Source organism: Canis lupus, chromosome 4 (assembly GCF_048164855.1).
Source record: "Canis lupus baileyi chromosome 4, mCanLup2.hap1, whole genome shotgun sequence".
In the NCBI taxonomy this organism is placed as follows: domain Eukaryota; kingdom Metazoa; phylum Chordata; class Mammalia; order Carnivora; family Canidae; genus Canis; species Canis lupus.
In genome coordinates this window covers 43,176,696-43,191,559 of record NC_132841.1, presented here as the reverse complement: position 1 = coordinate 43,191,559, position 14,864 = coordinate 43,176,696, and the positions used below count along the sequence as shown (strand labels likewise).

The following is a 14,864-nucleotide window of genomic DNA, read 5'->3' as shown; positions in this document are numbered from 1 at the left end:
GAGGGGGGGATCTAGATCTAGTAGGGCTATGGGGGCCTTGTGAGGAGGAGTTTGGGTTCCACCCTGATACCAACAGGAAGCCATTGGTGGATGTAGTTCTTCGGACCTTGGGAGGAAACTGCTAGCTTCCTTGAATCATACTTCGGTGAAATGTTGGGATAATTTACAGAGCAATCCTTTTCATGGGTATGGATGGAGTTAAAGGGACCAAGGAAAGATGTTAAGGCACCCAAGCAAAGCAACGATGAGAAGTGATTTTTTTGCCTCTAGTCCTGAAGAGGCAAAGCAACGAAGCAGTGAGAGCTGGAGCCAGGAAGGTGAGTTGCCCTGCAGAAACTGTGGTCATGGAATATCACAGCTAATGACAGATCTGTAGCATTTCAGTGGAAATAAATATTTCAAACTGTCTTGCCTGTGCTCTCCAGTCTCTTGCTGAATCCTTCATTGGCTGAACCTAAACAGAAGCCAGAAAGTCAAAGGAATCCATTGAGATCAGCATCCTCCCCCATGCCCCAAACGGGTACAAAGAAAGGAAGTACATATATATTAACACCCTTTTACAAATGAGCCAAATGAGACTCAGACAGGTTAGACAAATTGCTCAAGATCCACAGATGGTAAGTGGAAAATCCCACTCAAACCCAGGTCTCCCTGCCTCTAAACATCTATGGTCTTAACCCCACTACTCCATATTGGTTCTCCCCCACTTGGCACAGCATTATGCTGGGCCCTCTAGTTTAGGGCATTGAGGTTGGGAGGGAGAATTTGAGACGCCAAAGAATAGGAAGTAGTAAACAATCAAAGATAGCAACAATCAATCCCTTCCTTCCCTGTGTATGCATGTTACTCTTCGCATCAAATGAAGTTGTCTAATTTATCTCTTCTTGAATCTGAGCTGGCCTCAGTGACTTTATTCTAACCATCCAAAATCTGAGATTTCTGAAGCTAGGTCATGAAAAGATTTGCAGTTTTGTTTTCCATACACTCCCTCTTAGAAGACAGTTGCCATACTGTAAGAAGCCTGAGCCACGTGGAGAGGCCACACATAGACATTCCAGGTACACCTTAGCTGAGTTCTAAGCCAAGAGCCAACAATAAATGCAACCCATATTAGTGAGCTGTCTTGGACATCCAGGCCCATCAAGCCTTCAGATGACTGTAGCCTCAACCACCATCTGACTATCATCACATGTGAGATGTCCAAGCAAAAACTACGTGGATGAACCCAGCCAACCCAAGAGCTATGAGAGATACTAATAAATTGCCTTAAGCTGCTAATTTAGGGATGGTTTGTTATACATTTGTGGATAGTCAGAACATAGGATAACGTTTTTGACTTCATGAAAACATTAGATAAATGGAACATAAGCATATCACGTGTGTGGTATTCCTTTTCCCACATAACCATTAATAAGGAGCCCCTTTCCTGGAAGTTCTCCCTCCTCTGCACAAATCTGGACCCCACTAATTCTTGAACCCAGTCTCCTTGTTAGCCTGTAAGGACTTCCCTTCCTGTGAATGCCTCAGGGTACACATGAGAGGCCCAGCCAGGGAAGATGGAGAGTACCTTAAATCAAAGCTCTCTGCCTTTCCCTCCCTCCCAGCTTCTGACCACCCATGCTTTCCACCAGTATGGAGTGAAGGTGTGGAATAGAGTCCAGATCCTGAAGGACTTAGACAAGAAGAAGGTAAACCAAGGTTGAAAAATTAAAGATGTGGGTTTTGTAGGAAAGCAGGAAAGCTTTTATCCTAGAAAGGAAATAAAATACCCATAAGTTATCCTAGCCTTGGCCTTAGAGCTAAGCTTGGGTCTAGCAGAGTTTTTCAAACTCAGTGTTACTGATATTTTGGACCAGATAATTTTTTGCTGTACATTATAGGATATTTAGCTGCATCTTTGGCTTGTACCCACTAGATGCTAATAGCACTTATCCACCAGTTGTGACAATGCAAAAAAAACCTCTTCAGACTTTGCCTAATGTTCTTGATGGTGGGATGAGTGGCAAAGCTGAAAACCACTACTCCCTCCCTTCTTTCTCTGAAGACTTTCCTTCTCAGATGGTGAGAAAAACTTGTGACTTCCTGCCACAACTGTCTGTTGCTTTCCAGGTGTATGACCAGCACCACTCCCTTCATCTATCTCTACAAGGCTCTCCTTTCCCCAGACTTTCTCTGGCCAGATGGCACTCAGGCTCAAGGAGGTGTTTCATAGAGAAGACATGGTATTTCAGGCTGAGTTTATTCTATACCTCAGGCTAAAGATGATACAGACCAGAGTAATGGGTGAGCCAGTAGGCAGTTGTCCAGAGAACCAGTCAATAGGGGCTACCAAAATGTTACTGGCATAACACTAGAGTAAAGATCCAGTTAATTAAGGTCTCTATACGTCACTACTAATAAAACTGGTGAGACATAAACTGGTTTGGCTGCAATTAATTACTCCCTATTGCTGTCAATCTCTCCCTGTTGATATTTTTTTGTGGTAGTATGTGCTGTGTATAAGACTTCACCACTAACTTTGAGACTGTACCTCTCAGAGTCTGTAACAACCATCCAGCCTGCTGAAATTCTGAAACTGAAAAATTCATGGTGCTGTATGTGCTCTTTCCTGGAGATGATTTGTTAGAATGTCTACACTTAAAGAGTTTAATATGCCTCTCAAGAAATTGTCTAGTTCAGAAAATCATGTGTAGTATGTACATGGAAAATATATCTTTATTTTGAACATAAAAAAGCATTTACTTTTAATGTTTTTTATGTTCTGAGTAAATGTTGAACAGACATGTAAAGAACAGAGAAAACTGTGTAACAAGGTTCCAAGTTACTCCCCTGCCATGTCTAATGTCTCAGTCTGACTGGGATGCATATGTAGTGTTGCTGGGAGGTGAAGGGGCAGCAACTCATAAAATTTGCATTGGAAACCTTTTCTTTCTACTCCAATTTATTTCCATGTAAAATCAGATCAAAATAAATCTTCAAAATAATTTTAATGTATAAATCAAGTAAAAACAAGAAACAATCTGAAATATAAGTCAGGAAATGGGAAAGAGCAGATCATCTATTTGACCTTAGGGTTTTGAGGAAGACTGGGTGCTAACTGCATTTTTAAGAGTCTCAGATCTTTTTCAGCTCCATTAGGTAGATGCGACTCCTCTTGTTTGAATCAATACTTCCTTAGTGCACTGGCCAATCACTCTCTCTTATACCCCAAGCAAGGAAATGCGCATCAGTTGGGGTTGAAGAAGTCTCCATGCTGCATGCTTCTGTGTGTAATCTCAAGGTCACAAATGTGATACTTCTGGCTCTTCAAGAAGCAGAAGCCAAGATGGAATTAGACATGTAAAAGATCCACGGAAAATGTCTGTGAGAGAAACCGAGAAAGAATTGGAGAGGGTAAGAAGAGCTGTCTGACCACAGTACAGAGCTGACCCTGTGTAGGCCAGAGGGGAGGAAGGACAGATAACTGGGTTGGCAGAGCCTCAGACTACAGCACAATGCTAGGAAATTTTTGACCAGGCTAAAGGAGGGTTCCAGAGCCAACCTATCTAGCACCTCACAGGTATGAGCCTGCCTTAGTACCCCTCTTGTGCTCAATTACTGGCTGAGAGTACCCCAAGGGAAGAAAAGCCTCAGAGCAGATGGCAGGTGGATTTGGAGTACAGCCTCTGGGGCTGTTTATCAATCATAGTCCCCATGACACAGCAGGAATTCTGAGTAGTGCATCTTCAAGGCCACCATAGCTATGGAAGCCTTAGTGCAACAGAAGGCCATGGATGAGTAAGACAGTAGAGGAAGGAAGAGGGATATCAGCTGTAAAGGGAGGCCAAGACTGATTTGACCCAGTTCTGCCCAGAGCCCAACTCAAACCTCAAATGAGGGCTGGGACTATTTAGAGGCTTCTAACTTCTGAGTCCCAGGCCACACCAAAATCCACCAAATCAGCTAATGAGTATTAGCTTGGAAAGCAAGCACCATTGACCATATTTTACCTAAAAGAAACTGTAATTCACGTTTCAAACAACCAATTTTTAATTTGATTTTGTGGCTACAGACATAATGATACAGAGAACTGAGTATTTTCAATCTTACAATGATATAGCCATTACCAGACAATATCCAAGAGTAGGATAAGGTATCTAACTTTACACAAATGTTATGTAGCTGAGAGAAAGTGATTAATTCTCTTAGAAATATTGATTAAGTGCCTTATGTGTTGTCAGGAGTTGTCCCAGATGCTAGAAAAATAGGTAGACATATTTGGAATTATTAAAAAATGAAGAACTAAGAAATGCAGGTAAAAGTCATAGGGAGATAGATTTAGATTTGAAATACCAAAAAATATCTTAAAAATTTTCAATAATTCTGTTATACAACATCTTCCATTTTGCTTCCCAGCTCTTTGCTCATGTAGCTGTGGACCACATTGATCACACTGTATTCCAGTTAGTTATATATGGATTTCTTTCCCCCTGAGACTTTCCAAGTCCTCAAGAACTGGGAACACATGTACTGATTCACTAATTAAATAAATGACTCATTCCTCAAAAATTTATTCAACAAAAGTTTTTTGAGTGCTCTGTGCCTTCTGTTGGTATCTGTGGAGGCCAAGGTAAATAAGACACAATATCTGTCCTCAGATATTGTAGGGAGAAAGACAGTGAGATATCAATATAGTCCTGAATGGTATATGCCATAGAGGAGGTATTTACTGAGAAAAGCAGGAGCATGAGGAGGAAAAAAACAAACTCTGCTGAGGGAGTGTCAGTGAAGGAATTCATCATAAAACTGATGACTCTTCAGCTGCAGCATGAAGGAAAAGTAGAAGTTATCCAGGATTTTATCCCTAGTTTCTAGCACAAAACAAGTCCTCAATTCATCTCTGCAAAATTAATGAATGATGGATAAATAGAGTGTAATTGAGAGTATTTTTTCCTGATCAGCATCTATTGCCCTGTCTCCTGGTAGTAACAATTCAGTCCTGGCTCCAGAAGTAGGCCCATGACCCAGGTCTTGGTAATCAAATAATGAACAGCTCTGGCCAGTAACTGATTCAGGAGATGACATGATTGAACTTGGTACAATGAGACTCATCTCAAGACCTGCTTGAACAATCAGAGGATAGAATCTCTCTTTTTGCTGACCTGGGGCTATGAGGATATCAGTCTAGGGCATCTGGGAGCATCTTGGTTGAGAGAAGTCTGCTGAAGGTGAGGTTCCAGAGAAGAAGCAGGAATGGGCAGTCTGGGTGGCTCAGAGGTTTAGTGCCGCTTTTGGCCTAGGGCATGATCTTAGAGACCCGGGATCAAGTTCCACATCAGACTCCCTGCATGGAGTCTTCTTCTTCCTCTGCCTTTCTCTGCCTCTCTCTCTCTCATGAATAAATAAATAAAATCTTTTAAATAAAAAAAAAAAAAAGAAGAAGAAGCCGGACTGAGAGATGGAGAGAGAGAAATTGGGTCCTGGTAACATTGTTCTAGCTCCAGGAGAGGGTCTACTCCTTAACTGTTCTTTGAGTGATCCTTAAATTACCTTTTTTGGGGGTAGGTGTGAGGTGGGATTTAAGCCAGTTTTAATAGGCTCTTCTATTACTTGTGACCAAACATGTGTTGACTAATAGAGATAAATAGCTATCTAGAGTATAAATTGCTTCACAAGGTGTTGAATTGCCTATTTCCAGAATGGTTCATGTAAAATCAAGTCTATAAGAAAAGGAAGTGTTGCATTACTGGAAAACCTCATTTCAGCCTTGCTGATTGAGGCTAGGTTTCTGTCTATTTACCTGAGGAAGAGTGCTTGCAAAAGAGAAAAAGAGAGAGAGAGAGTGAGAGAGAGAGAGGCAGGAGTGGAGGAAAGACTCTGCACTATAACATCACCAGATTGCCCAGCATCATTTCAAAATTACTATTTACTTCTTATGAGTGACAAAATATACCCAAACCAGAGAGAACTGGCACACTAAAATTTTTGTTAAAAAGAATTAACAAGTGTGCAGATTGACTGAGAAAAAGAGATATGGCCACTAAGGCATAGTGGCTGAAAAAGATATTTTTCTTTCCTTCCTTCTGTTAAATGCACCATCTAAAGGAGGAATTACTATCAAATATAAACATCCTCACCACAGTGACAAGCTTGGCAGGGACCAGAACAGAAAGTGCCCACTGGCCCTGTTCCCAGGGGTTTGAGTCAAGAGGCCAGGAATCTGTGTAGCCCATCTGGGGCAGGAGAGCAGACATCTAATGGGGCAAAGCCTAGAACTGGAGAAGGTGTATTTTCTGAAATGGAAATACAAATAAATAGCTGACATCAGAAGACAGAGCATCTCCTGACTATTTAGAAACCACTGGACTCTGGTTCTATTTATAAAGATGACATGTTCCACAGAACTAGTTTTCCCTGTTACTAATCGAGGCCAAAGCATCAACATATTCCAGGCATATGTGGGAAGGGATGAAATGTGGGTTCAGGCTCTGACCTCTTTAATGAATTCACTCTGCATCTGGGTCAGGACACATGCAGAATGTATTGTACTTTTTACTCCGAGTAACTGGGGGAGACATAGATGTATAGTCTTCCTCTAGATTTCTAACCCTTCTCACCTTCCTGTCAGTTTCATCTTTCTTCTTTCTTGCTTGTCTGCCACTCCTACCTCTTTCTCATTCCCTCCTAGCAGAAAAAAACACTTCGGGCTGTTTAAGGGGACATAGATTCTGGTCCAGACTTTGCCTATAACTGGCTATTCAACTTCAGGCATCTTATTTAATCTCTCTAGACTCTAGTCTTCTCATCTGTATAATAGGCTTAGATAAGTGTTTACCCAATTCATGTTTCCCAAGATATGAAGAACTAGGCTGCATGCATGGATATTGAAGATTGAAACATATTTCAGTAAAGAATCATATTCAACTTTGTTTGGCCAAGCATGGCTCAAATTCATCTGAGAACAAAATCTCTTAAAAAAATAAAATGGGGGACACCTGGGTGGCACAGTTGGTTAAATGCCCAACTCTTGGTTTCAGCTCAGGCCATGATTTCAGCATCCTGGGAGTGAGCCCCATGTTGGAGGCTCCATGCTCAGTGAAGAGTCTGCTTGAAATACTCTTTCCCTCACCCTCTGCTCCTCCTCCTGTGCATTCTCTCTTTCTCTCTCTCTCTCTCTCAAATAAATAAATAAATCTTAAAAAAAATAACATATAGCTACACCTCACTATTCTATGGTATACAGGTTGAAAACTGCTGGTTTGGGCCAATACTTGGATTGGTTCTCTAAACTTTCTTTTTACCTTCCTTCTATTAACAGTGGTTAGAAACAAAAACTATATTTCTCAGACTTCCTGCAGCTAGGGTTTTGCATTTGGATTGCATTCTACCAGTAAAATGAACCCATGTGAAATGGGGAAGACATTTCCATTTGTTGCCCAATCCTGACAGGTACACTGACTTAGATGATCTCTTAAAGTCCAGTTCAATTCTATGGGATTTTTATGTTTTCTCTCTTGGCCATACCATTTCTTAGGCAAAAAGCTCATTTAGATATTGTGAATTTAGTTCTTTTATTTTTTTTTTCTGAGTTGTAATAAATCCCAAGAGATAGGCCCAGAACAAATCAGGGAAGAGTAAATGCTAGCTGGGGATCATCTTTCCCTGAAGTTTCCACCATCTTCTACAGTTCATTTCTGATTCAGTGGGACATAGTTCATCTTGGGGTCTTGCAGCAATTCCTAAAAGAGAGAGACTTGCTAAAATGTTGGGACTATAATCCTATATGATGCCCCCTATGCGATGCCCCATAATGACAGATCTTTTGGCCAACTTTATGAGGCTGGATTGAGCTCCGTACACAGACTGTTTCCTCTTAGTATCCGCTGTGAATTTTATAGGGATGGTTGTATTTCTCATCATATTCTAGGAGCATCTTAAAGGCTGCTCCACTTAAAGAAGGCAGCTCTAGGAGGGCAGAGACCTAGCTCTGGCTCCCAGATGACTTAGTAAGCAAACTTGATCAGAACAAATAACTTCTATGTCCCTTAGATTCTCTGGGTCTAAAATCAATAAAGCAGCATTTTCCCTAGCTGCCAGTACTTTAGCAAATAGAAGACCCTGAATGTAGTGCAAATAGTTTTAAAATTGAGATTTCCAAGTGGGTGTCAAATACTACCAAATTCACGCCTGACCTTGATTCCATGAAGGTTAAACATTGGAAGTTGAACTCATCAAAACGTGGGATGAAGGGAATTTCTGGGTGGTTGGTTCTCTGACAAAATTTTAAAGTGGTTAAAATTTGTCTTTTTCTCCTTCCAAATGATTAAAGTTCAGTTCTCCAACTTTTAGCATAGAAAGCTTTTCCTATGCTCCTCTGCTCCCTAGAACTGTGCAGTGTTTTAGCTCTATCCTTATCAGAGCAAGAAAAAATAGTAAGCTTTTTTACCCTGAGGCTGTGGTTTTAACCCTGGCATCTCATCAGTCCTGGATAGCTTCAGAGAGCATAAATGCCAGGGTCCCACAGCTAGAAACCCAATAGTTGGTCTTGGATGGGACCCAGGTACACTAACTATTCCAAAGCTCCAACAGGTTGAGAACCATCAGGGTATTGTTACTTGAATACACCTCTTCAAAGAAAATCATGGAAAAATTCCAGGGATCAACCAATCTTGTCCCACTCCTACTCAAAATTTTCATAAAGCAAATTATTGCCATTCACTTTTACTTGCAAGCTTCAAGGTAACCAAACTGGAAGTATGGCTCTTGCCACAAATAAGAAGCTTATAAAATCTTGAAATAATGCCAGTGTTAGTTCAATATGAAGCGTCTATCTAGTAGCTGGTACGTTGTTCGGGAAATTCTGTGTCCATTCTGCCTCCTGACTTGATTATCTCACCCTCAAATATCCCAGAACCCAGTTTTCATCCTTTGCCTGGTATCCCGTTTCTCACCTAACCCTCCAATATTAACCTGATGACAAACACATGGGCTTTGAGTTAGCTCTTGTTCAAGAGCTACCACCACTTGATCCCACCACTCTGTATAACTCAGGATTCCTTGGGAAAATTATTTGGAGCCTTGGTTTCTTCATCTGCAGTACAGGGATGTTACCTATTCCATCAATTCAGAGTTATACACCCAGTAAATATTCAACAACTGTGAGGTCTCTTTCCCCTCAAATCTCATTGTTTACCTTGTACTTATTTCTACCTAAGGTTTATATGATCCATAGCCCAAATGGTTCTTAAAGGCAAGTTTTGGAATATCAGTAGGAGGATGTTTTAGACACAGTAAGACTTTTGTATTGCCATTGAAATTACAGCCTACTGGTCCCCAGTAACTCTTATCTTAGCTCCTACCATAAAGGGTCTGACCAAGGCATTCAGGGCAGTGATGGAATGGAGGAAACTAATGGATGCAGTGGGAGGAGTGATTTGAAGAAACCCTTGGTAGTCACCAGTGGGAAGCTGAAAAATAAACCCAGAGAAGACCTGAAAAGGGTAGACCATTAGATATCCAGCCAGGAAATAGAAATCCTGGCTGGAGTCTGTTTCAAACCACAGAATCTGAATTTGAGGAAGAAAGCATTAAAAACAATAAATTACCCCAAATGGCAAATTTAAGATTTAACTGCCTCAAACTGTAACAACTTAGGCACTTGTGAAAGAGAAATATTCCAGATGGCAAAGTAGAAGGATGAATTATAGAGAAGGAAGTGGCTAATATCCTGTGCAAGACTTTGAAGCAATACAAAGAGAGCTTTCCTTATAGGAACAAGCTGGGGGAGCCTAATGTTTCTGGAGATAGAAATGGGATGTCATTCAATCAGGGTCAGCTGGCCCTATTGGCCAGTTCTGGGTGCTCAGGACTCAGATTTTGTTTCAAATTGCCTTCTGTCTTCTAAGAGATTCTGGAACAAATGGTCCTGGTGCCTTAGAAGGGGGATCTAGAGTGACTACTTAACATGTATAGGACACTGACTTAACATGGTCCATCTGGCCTCACTACTTAATTCAGAATCCCAAGGGCCTAGGTATGATTTCAAATTGTATCTGTGCCTTTTCATCTTCTACTTCCCTTTATACAAGGTCACTACAGCTCTGGAACCAAGGGGATTGAATCTGAACAAGTAGATTGGAGACAGGTGAAGAAATCTAACTACATCCTGGTCAAAGGGGCCTTAGTTCTGGCCTTAAAATGTAGTCTTCAGACTGCATGATCTAACTATATGATGCCTTGGCATCACTTAGAAGCTTACTAGAAATGTAGCACCCTGGTTGGTCTGTAGCTAGCCTAACACACCAGTCTTTGCTCCTTAGGATGCGATTTGTTAAAGGTTGTCAAGAATAAGGCTTATTTCAAGAGATACCAAATGAAATTTAGAAAAAGATGAGAGGGTAAAACTGATTGTTATAGTAAAAAATGTTTGATGATTCTGGATAAAAGTAAGTACAACACACCTAAATACAGGATGATAGTTCATATAACCAATGGAAGTATCATTTGTCAGATTGTTTATGCCTGTACATATGATATATGATAGTTTGTGCAGCTTATGCTTATGAACTCCCAAAGTATGGTATGAAGGTTGGCATGACAAATCATAATGCAGCATATTATACCAGCCTGATGCTGGCCCACAGACTTTTCAACAGGTTTGGCATAGACAAGTTCTATGAAGGCCAATCGGAGTGACCAGAGATGAATACAATATGGAAAGCTCTGATGATCAACCTGGTGCCTTCACCGGCTATTTGGATGCAAGGTGTCTTAGAACTACTACTGGAAATAAAGTTCTTGGGGCCCTCAAGGGAGCTGTGGATGGAGGCTTGTCTACCCATTACAGTACCAAATGATTCCTTAGTTGTAATTGAGAAAGCAAGGAATTAAATGCATAAGTACATTGGAAGTACATTATGGATCAGAATGTTACAGATTATATGCATTACCTAATAGAAGTAGACGCTTATAAGAAACAATTATCTCAATACATGAACAACAGAGTAACTCCAGACATGATGGAGAACATGTTTAAGAAAGCTCACACTGTTATATGAGAGAATCCAGGCTATGAGAAGAAGCCTAAGAAAGAAGTAAAAAGTAAAGGTGGAACTGTCCCAGAATGTCTCTTGCTCAGAAGAAAGACTGGATAGATCAGAAGAAAATAAGCTTCCTTAGAGCTCAAGAGTGGGCTGGTGAGAGCTTATAAACAAACCAGTTTTCTTTTCTTTTTTTTTTTTAAACCACAATTTTCTATGAAGATTTTTCAGATAAAGGTTATAAACTTATTCATCAAGCAGCTAAAAAAAAAAGGAAATGCAGCACCCCAAATCTACCAAATCAGAACTTGCATTTTAACATGATATGCAGATGTTTCATATATATGTTAAGTTTTGAGAAACAATGTACTTGTAGATTTTATATGCAAAGGAGGAATACAGGCCCACAAAGATCCCTGTATGCATCAGAAAGGACATTGCCCGTATCTAATTGTATCAATAATACTGTACCTCGTAGAGTAGCACTGCCAAGGCCTTGATCTCAATACTCACAATAAATTTGGTCTGAAATTTAGTCCATAAGCAAAAGGCCATCCAGTGCTCCATCTCAGTGTCAGTTATTCTGTTCTATTGTTTCTACTCCTTTCATGGGGCATTCCATGCCAACAAGAGCAAAGTCATGATATGAAAGAAAGTTGCATGAAACTGGTCTGCTATCACATTCAGAATATTTCAGATTCCTTATTGTGGCTTCATAGGGCCCTTCATTCTCTGGCACCTGACTACTTCTTAAAATTTATTTTTTGTCCTCTGTAACAGTGCTCCAGCCATTCTGGCTTTTCTTTCTGGAACACACCAAGTAAATTCCCACCTCCAGGCATTTCCTGTTTCTTCTGTGGAAATGCTTTTTCTTTCCTCTTAGCATTGCTAAGTCCTCATCACTTAGGTCTAAACACAAACATTCCTTTCCTAGAAAGACCAACCCTGCTACTCTATCTGAATTTCCACCCTACCTATTCTATTTCTATCAGATTATCCTGTGGAATTTTCCTCATTGAATTTAATGTTACCTGGTATTCACATCTTTATATTTACTGATTTACTTCTCTTCCCCTAAGCTTTAAAAGAGGAGGAAACAGATTCCTCTCCCTGACTGTTGTATCCCAAGTACTTAGAACAATGCCTGACAAGGTATTTTTTCAAAGAATGTTTACTAAATTTGAGTGAATGATAGCACTAGAGTGAAACTACTGGCTTTTCAATTATTTGTACATTCCCATTTTCTCAGCTCTAATCATTCCACTCATCTCATAGATCACTTAGAGGGACTTAGATGGCAGAGCCTGAGTCAATGATTTTTTTAGGTCTGGCCCATAAGATTGAGATAGGTCACACTGTGGTCACTTTAGGGCTGTGTAGTATTTCAGTTCAATACAGTTCTATAAACTCTTATTGACTGCCTGTTCATGTACAAGGTACTGTGAAATGCAAGGCAAAAATATAAATATAAAGCCAAAGGCATTCCAGGAAGACAGACTGGCATTTACAAAGCAAGAAAGGGGGTTGGGAGAACTGCACAGTTTGGTGATACCAAATGTAAACTGCAGTTTGGGGAGATAGAAGGAAACAAGTCTGGGGAGGGAACAAGAGAACTTGTAATGATACATGTCCTTGAGGTGCTGGGCCTACTTTATGTTTGAGGTCAGATGCAAATATCTCAAATTCCTTTTAGTTCAAAAGAGCCAGCAATGAGTTTAGCTGAGAACACGTTGCAACCTTTAGCCCTCCTCTGTGCTCCCTTTGGGCACCATGAGCACTATACCCAGCAATCTCAAAAGCCTCACATGCTGGACCCATTAGGCACTGCATACTCCACTGTCTGAGTCATTTCCCCTCTGCCAATAGTGACAAACCCAGAGGAACTCTCCACTAATTGAATCTGAGATGACTCACTCTAAACCAGAGATTTGAAACTTGAAAATCTCAGCAGCAATACATTGGCAGTAAGATTCTTGGTTTAAGTTGTCCAGCTTATTGTCTGGGGAGCCAATGGGCGTGAGGGGATAGAGTAGAGTAGAGGGTATCTGGCAGGGGGCTTTGGAGCAGGAACTTTGGGTTTTCTCAGAGTTGGAAAGACAATAGCACCCACTGTATATCGTTGCTTGTTTGAGATCCCAGCTGGTTCCCAAGTGCTAAGAAATGACACTCAAACACATTTTGTTTGGCACATGTAGTTTTGTTTACAATTTCATACAGTATTTAAAAATAAAGGGCTTTCACATTAAATCTCAGATTTCTGGATTCTCTCAAGGATTTAAAAGTCCTGGCAATAATCCACTGCAAGTGAAGAGTAAGTGCCCTTTATATAGGCTGTGTGTTCCCCAGGTTTCCACGGTCTACACCTCAACCTTTATTTGCCTAGTGCTCCTGCACTTATACCCAGAATGCTTCATTGGTTTATCCTTTTGGCTCCAGTAGTATTTGAATTTGCAACCCTTATTCTGGTGCTATCATTGGGAGGACAAACTCTGATGACATTTTCAGTAATAGGGATGGACCTCAACATATTATCTTTTTGGAAAATTTCACCTACTCAGTGCTGAGAAATTTATGAGAAAATAATATAATAAAAGGGCATGAAAATCACCATCTCTACCCTCCACTTCTCTCTTGGCAGAATACATAGTACTTACATTTGAGACTAGGGCTCTATTTTCTTTATTGTCTTAAGTTCCTCATCATAATTACATCATGGTATATATTTAACTGATACCCCATAAATAGGTGAGGAGTGAAATGGCATTGCTGGTCTAAGTCTTATTCATCTTGTTTCCTCCTCCAGGAGACCTGACATGCAGGGTATGACATGTTTTGTTCTTTTCTCCATCCATTCATATTTTATTAGTCTCCTTCCTTCCATTTGTACTTATCTGACTATTCCATGACTTCCCCAAGTGGAAATATTAGCTTTGTCTGCTCTATTCAAAATTGGTACTTATTTGTTTTTATTATGTAACTTCCTAAATTTTAATTTCCCCCATGAGAAAAGCAATATCTACTTCTTAAGATCATTATGTAATCATAATCATGAGATCCATTATATCTGGAAATGGTGAAATAACCATTGAAAACACTTATATATCACTTACTATATGCCAGGAACCCTTCCAAGTGCTTTGTATATTTTGACTTATTTAATCCCATAACATTGCTGTAAGGCAGGTACTGATATTATAATCCCCATTTTACAGATGAAGAAGCTGAGGCAATAAAAAGTTAAGTATCTTGCTCAAGCTCACAAGTTAATAAGGGCTGAAAATAGGCTTCAAACATCAGAAGCTGGGAAGCTGGACCCAATATGTATAGTCTTAACCACTAAATAATGCTGCCTCTCTTCTGAAGTGAGGTCTACAATACATGGCAGTGTTCTTTGTGATCAAGATAAAAAACTTCATTATCCATTCTTACTAGTGCTATTTTGCATTCTTCGTTACACACCAGATTGAATCCTACTTGCTTTATTTTTTCCCCTACTTCCTTTAAAAGATTGATTTGACTAGCTGAAGAGAAATGTGGGGAGAGAAGACTAATTAAACTAGAGGTGGGGTCCATAGTCTTTCCTTCTTTTGCCTTATTTAGGCAGGAAATTCTTCAGACAGAGAACACTTTTGAAAAATAGCGTTATCAGCAGATGCCTCCTGAGAACTCTTTGTCATCCAGAAGTACCATATACCCAGCCTAGATGCAAAACATCCTTGAGGCCAAGCAAAGACTTGGAACTAAAAGAATGCAAATGGCATTAGTTTTCCATTTCATCATTTTCAGATATGGATCTATTTACCAATCTTACCTGGACAATTTTGTACAGACTCTCTTATATTTGTT

General features: G+C 40.2%; 1 pseudogene; it reads left to right on the top strand.

Moving 5' to 3' along the window:
- Positions 1-244: 244 nt before the first annotated feature.
- LOC140631411 (large ribosomal subunit protein uL18 pseudogene) lies at positions 245-11,188 on the top strand (annotated as a pseudogene).
- The last annotated feature ends 3,676 nt before the right edge of the window (positions 11,189-14,864 follow it).